General features: G+C 40.3%; 1 long non-coding RNA gene across 1 annotated transcript; it reads right to left on the reverse strand.

Moving 5' to 3' along the window:
* Window positions 1-453: 453 nt before the first annotated feature.
* LOC118566097 lies at window positions 454-5508 on the reverse strand. The gene is made up of 3 exons (XR_004932797.1): window positions 5429-5508; window positions 4892-5057; window positions 454-621 (listed from the first exon to the last, which is right to left on the reverse strand). It is a non-coding gene; the product is annotated as an uncharacterized LOC118566097 (long non-coding RNA).
* Window positions 5509-5938: the final 430 nt, after the last annotated feature.

The following is a 5938-nucleotide window of genomic DNA, read 5'->3' on the forward strand; positions in this document are numbered from 1 at the left end:
CTTGTAGGTGAAGTTGCTCACAGAGACCTTTTCTGCTCTGCCCACAAATTTTCTATTGGACTAAGATATGGGCTTTGTGATTGTCATGGTTTTAAGGTGTTTGGCCCACATGCAGAACACAGTCGGTAGACAACAAGCAGTTAAGATGTTTATTTAGGCTGAAAAACACAAATAAATGCTCACAGAGTGAGCCGCAGACAATGATCGGGACATCGAGATCAAAAGGCACTGCGGGAGAGAAAGGGACAGATTAACGAGAGCAAGTGCGGGAATCTACGCTGCGTGAAGCTCTGCTTACCGCCAGGTATGGAGAATCTGTCCGGGGGAGATGGAGTGGAGGAACGGACTCGGCAGTTCTCTTACTCTTGGTGGAACTAGGTGACTGAGCGACATGGTGAGCTGGCCGGTGGAACAAGGGCGGGGTGCCCAAGCAGCACCACAACAGAGAGCAGGAACAGAGAGCAGCTAAAGAAACCGGGGTGAAGCCAGGGACGGGAACTCTTGGTAACACCAAGAGGACTCGAGGGGAATGCCAAAGCAGGATCTGAGCGGTGGGGATTCGGGAGCCAGTCTTCAGCGCTAGGAGAAGCGACCGGTGAGTAATCCAAAGCACAAAACGAACTACGAGAAACAGGAGACAAAGGTTAGCACAGGGAATCTGGAATATCTGAGACACAGAAACGAGGAACTGTCGAAGGACAGTGGCCACTAAGTGTACCACAACAGTTTAACACTCCGGTGTCCTTCAGCTGACTGCAACCTGCTTTTAAGCTGCCGAAGTGAGCTGCAGGTGTACACCACGCCCACCTGTCAACTACAATCACCTGTCAGGGTAAAAGAGTAGAGACAGCACAGCCTGCAGAATCCTGACAGTGATAACTGCTCCAAACGTTTATTATATTTAAGTCCCTTTGTAGGTAGTTTGGTAATGTGCTTCGGATCATTGTCCATTTAGAAGATCTATTATTATTCATCTTCCTGTCAAACCTCCAGTCCCTCCCATTTGAAAACATATCCACAACATGATGCTCCCGCTTTCACACTTCACAGTTTGGATGGTGTTCTTGGGCTTGCAAACTTCCTTCCTCCAGATCAGTTCATAGTCTGCATAAATGTTTACAAACATGCTACTCATTCCACAGATTCTTGAAAGAGTTCTTAAAGAAGTATTACACTGTCTCTTACTGTAAATAGTAGGATGTTTGATAGGTGATTTATACCAATTCTTTTTTTTTACTTGAACGTTGCTACTAAATAATGTCTGTTTGCACACTTTTTAAATTCTTATTGAGTGTTTGTCTGGTATATTTATGCTAATGCACAGTGTTTTACATTGTTCTCTAAATAGACATAGCCCCTAATCCTAACCTTTTATCAGTTTATACCTAACCCTAAACTAAATATAATTGACACCGCAGTCCTATACCTAACCCTAGCCAAGAAAAAAGTGAGGACCAAAAAAAGGTCTTCACATTACTAGTAAAATTAGCAAAAAATGTTTTTGCTCAGCTGCAAGTACAAAATTTTGTGGCAGTCAGGCCAACTTTGCCAGGGCCTGGGACAACACTCTCTTTTTGAGCCCCCTAGCCCCACCACCACACACACAAACAAACACAATGTCTTTGTCCACGGTTTCTGTCATGCTCTGGAAATCTCTCATAAAGCTTTCTGTATTTTATGTTGGATATGTTCTATGTCATTTAGTGCACTAATTTTCTCAACTTTTTAAGAGAAATTTCAGCAGGTAAAATAAGGAATTTTCTTAGCTGCTATTTATCATGCAGTCCCTATCATTTGTTCCTGTCCATTGCAGGAGGTAGAAGTCAAATACTTTGGGAATTCCCTGCCATCTTTTCCCCTTTCTGAGAAAGGCACCTGTTAAGAAGTTAAGCTGTAAATTCAAACTGGAAGACTCATATGGCTGCACCTACAACCACTGATCACCTCGTCATGTGCCCCTGCCCCTGCCCCAGCCAATCTACGCCAGGTCCTCATCCTATGATCCCTCAAGACTTTGCTTATAAGGCACTCCATCCACAGATTCTCCTGCTGTTCAGCTGAGTTTTGACCCTCCTCCACCTCATCTCCTCTTTCACGCTCACAGGCTCCACCAGGCTTCTTCTCTCCTGGCTTCTTCTCTCCTCTGGCCTCCACCATCAGTGTCCGAACCCCGGAGGGAAGAGTTCACTAATCCTAATCCTAACATGAACATCCAAGGTCATAGACATTCACAGCTTTCATGTGTTCTACAGTGTCAGAGCACAGAGAACTTTTCTAATCTATGTCTATAAATACATTTATAGACTGTATTTTAGGATAGTCAATCTTCTAGGTGCCTTTCTTTGGACTGTGTGCTATGAATTACAGCACGTAATTCAACAAATCCAGCCATAAGTAATTAGACAAGGGGGACTAAAGGCAAAAAATGCTTACATATATAACTAACTCTTTCTCACTCACACACAAACAGATTCTCCCACCTGAGCTGTAAATATTTGCAGTTCCTCAACAGTTACCACAGACCTCTTGACTGCATCTCTGATTAATTCTCACAGCCAGCTTTAGACTGGTGGTCATGTTTTGGTAGGTTTACATTTGGTCCATCCTTTTTCAATGTTCAGATAATGTCTTGAACAGAGCTATGGAAGAAGTCCAGAGCTGGGGATTTTGTTTTACTAATTAACTCTGCTTTATATTTCTCCAAAACGTTACTATTTTTACACTATATGGTTTTGCGTTGATTTGTGTTGTCCATCACATAAAGTCCTAATAAAATATAATGAAAATTAAGGTTGTACTGTGACAATATGGGCAGATGTTAAAATGTATGTATGTTTGCAAGACACTGAATGTCTCTTGAGAGATAACCTTCTGTTGAATTAAATTAAAGGTTCAAATCTTGAGACATTAGGTGTCACACATATTCAATATTAACTACAATCAGGCTCTGTTAGATTAGGGGAAGATGGAGTGTGTCAGACACAGATAAGCAGGAACCAGTGAGATTCAATTGTGTTTAAATTTACCTTCCAACCATGTTGTGATTACACAAAGGGACCTAATAAAAAAATAATGATTGGGTGGAACAGGGTTGCGATGATGGTGTTTTTTGGTGCTGCTGGCTAAGCTGTCAACATGTCGACAGCAATTTGACAGGGTGTGACAAACATTCACATCTCGGCTAATCGATCGTGACACTGTAGCTGGGAAAAAATCCAAAAATTGCTGCTTTCACGGTAGGTGGGTGTTCAGACGCTTCCAACCAGCTGCACAGAAGACAACATATGGTGTCAACATATGAGTTTCACCAAAGAGGTGCCTGGATCTCAGCTTGATACAGAGTTAATTTGTTTTTGAAGTTACGAAAAATCCTAACTTTTTGTATTTAAATACTTCTTTCCAGTCAACAGTAAATATTTGTGTATATTGCAGAATCCTGCAAATATACCCAAACACCATTTATTTTTCTGTCATTCATGTTGGTTGATATACTAGCACGTTTTACACAGGTTTAAACGTGAGGAAAGGGTGTATATGTGTATTTTGTAAGATATCATGTCCTTCTGTCACACCTAAGTGTGTCTCTTAAGAGGTGCTAGTTAGGCTGTTAAGATGTATTATTTGTGCTGAAGTAGGTAAAACGTCATCTGTGCAGACAGAATGTCTGTATTGTGTAACATAAGATTTAGTAATAATAGTGCTGCCACATTTCTGTCACACTTATGTAGATGGTAAAATATGTTGCTGTCTCCTGCCACAGAATTTTCGAACATGTTAAAAGTCCTCAGCTGCTTGCCTGGGAATAAAATAAATATTATACACAGCAAAAATGTAATACTAGCTCATTGCTTACTTTCTCCATTGTATCTGCATACCCCACTGAAATTAAATATAGTAGTTTGGCCTTAAAAGTGTTCAATTCCATTCTTCCCCTGATATATTTAATAACTCCAGGCTTAGAAAGAGTCAAAGGAAATCATATAATTCAGAACGTTTTGACAGGTTTTTAGGATTCTACTGTCCCTGAAAGCACTGCTTTGGTTGTCCCCAGAACAGTATTTTAGAAAGGTACTCATGTCTTTAGGCACGCTTGATGTTTAAAGGAGCAATAAGTGATATTTCATTATTTTAGATAGAACTAAAAAAATAGTGATTTGAAGAACTAAAAGGTAATATTTCAGATGGACTATGGTATGATATCACACCGCATCTCTCCATGTTGTTCTCCGGTCTCTTGTTTACATATCTGGGCCAGCTGCGCGATGATGTAAGTGCATGTAAACAGCTGCCACTCAGGGGTTAGCCCCTCTCAGCCCTTAAATACTACCTGCAGAGCAGCATTGGAGCAATATGGCGTAGAGCACCCGCAGCACATCAAAATATTCTCTTACTAACAGCATTTTAAAGTTATGAATTATTTCTTCATTAGACATGTTCCTCTTAAAGGTGATACTGTTTTGCTGTGAATTTATCCTTTGCAAAAATTATGCATAGGAAGAGCTGGGTGGCAGCTGGAGGTAAAGAGAGGCACTGGTTGTCATTGTTTTGCTCTACGGACAGTGCTCATGCACCACCGAGTGGTGAAATATTGCTTATTGCTCCATTAACTACTGTGCATAGCTATTTATTTATTTACAAAGGTTTAAAAATTGACACATAATTTAAGACAGGTTACGTCTACATAACATTACTTTTGGAAGATTTTGTAAAAGGGTGAAACTCCCAAGAAACTGCTTCAACTTATACAGGGACACCGAACACAGAAGACATTTACAAAACAATACACATTATACCATACCCCCACACCAACGACTCAAGACCGTGGTCTCGGATTTGGAGGCACTGGTTACTTAATTAATATTTGGGGAAAACAATACAATTCAAAAGCTACCTTTCAAAGAATTCCAGGGTCTGGGAGGCCTTGTCCTAATACTGGAGGTTGAAAACATAGAATACCACAAAGAGGGTTGCAAGTCGTGACTGAAATGTTGTGCTCTGACAGAGCACATGTCTCTTGATGCTGATCATCCACTTGTAGAGTGTGTGGATCTGATGGCCTATAAAATACATTTTTAAATTAGTCTAAAGTTTAGCAAATATTTTCTACTTTGTTCAGTGCCATCTGAAACTATGATGGTACTTGAGGTTGGCAAAATATCTCTCAAAAAATCAAAGTAAGTTGCCAGGATTGTCAGATCAATGGAAGTTTGCAGGTATAGAAATTAGCTTTGATATTTGAAACGCTCACATTTCAACTCATTTTGTTACCATTTCAGTTTTAGTTAAGCAGAGTGTATTTCTATATACAAAAAATGTATTATGGCATGCCATTACAGTGATGGACATGAAACCAGCAAAAACACTTCCTCAAGTTACTTCATTCTCATTATTAAATTAAGGTTTTTGTAATGTACACCAAAATACATACCAAGCAAAGTCAGCCGAGGACTGGCTCTTAAAGGGAAATTCCTCTCAACATCAGCAGGTATACCTAATGCCTGTAAAGCTAAGAAAAATTGAACAAATTATAATCTTATAGGACGTATACTGCAAAGCACAATCAGAAGAATCATTAAAAAAAAATCACTGATGAATATTCACATCAGCAAAAATCAGCAGTCCATATGCGCTCTCACCAGAGTGGACCACATGGAAAGTGAAATCAGACGCTGGCAAACAATAGACTGGATATAATGGTGGCTGGACTTGGTTCTGAAGTATTTCACAATTGTTCGTCCACACTCCTCAATAGAAAGCTCCAAAACTTGCTGTACTTTGACATCTGTCATCAGCTCAAAGTGAGCACAAACTGTTTGGGTACTGCCTAGCAATCCTGTCACAATCTGTGTGGCACTGGGAGCATGTGGGGTTTGGGTTGTATTTTCTGATGTCATCCACCAACACACGTATCATCTGGCGTCTCCATTTTGGAGAAGGT

This window comes from Fundulus heteroclitus, chromosome 15 (assembly GCF_011125445.2).
Source record: "Fundulus heteroclitus isolate FHET01 chromosome 15, MU-UCD_Fhet_4.1, whole genome shotgun sequence".
Lineage (NCBI taxonomy): Eukaryota > Metazoa > Chordata > Actinopteri > Cyprinodontiformes > Fundulidae > Fundulus > Fundulus heteroclitus.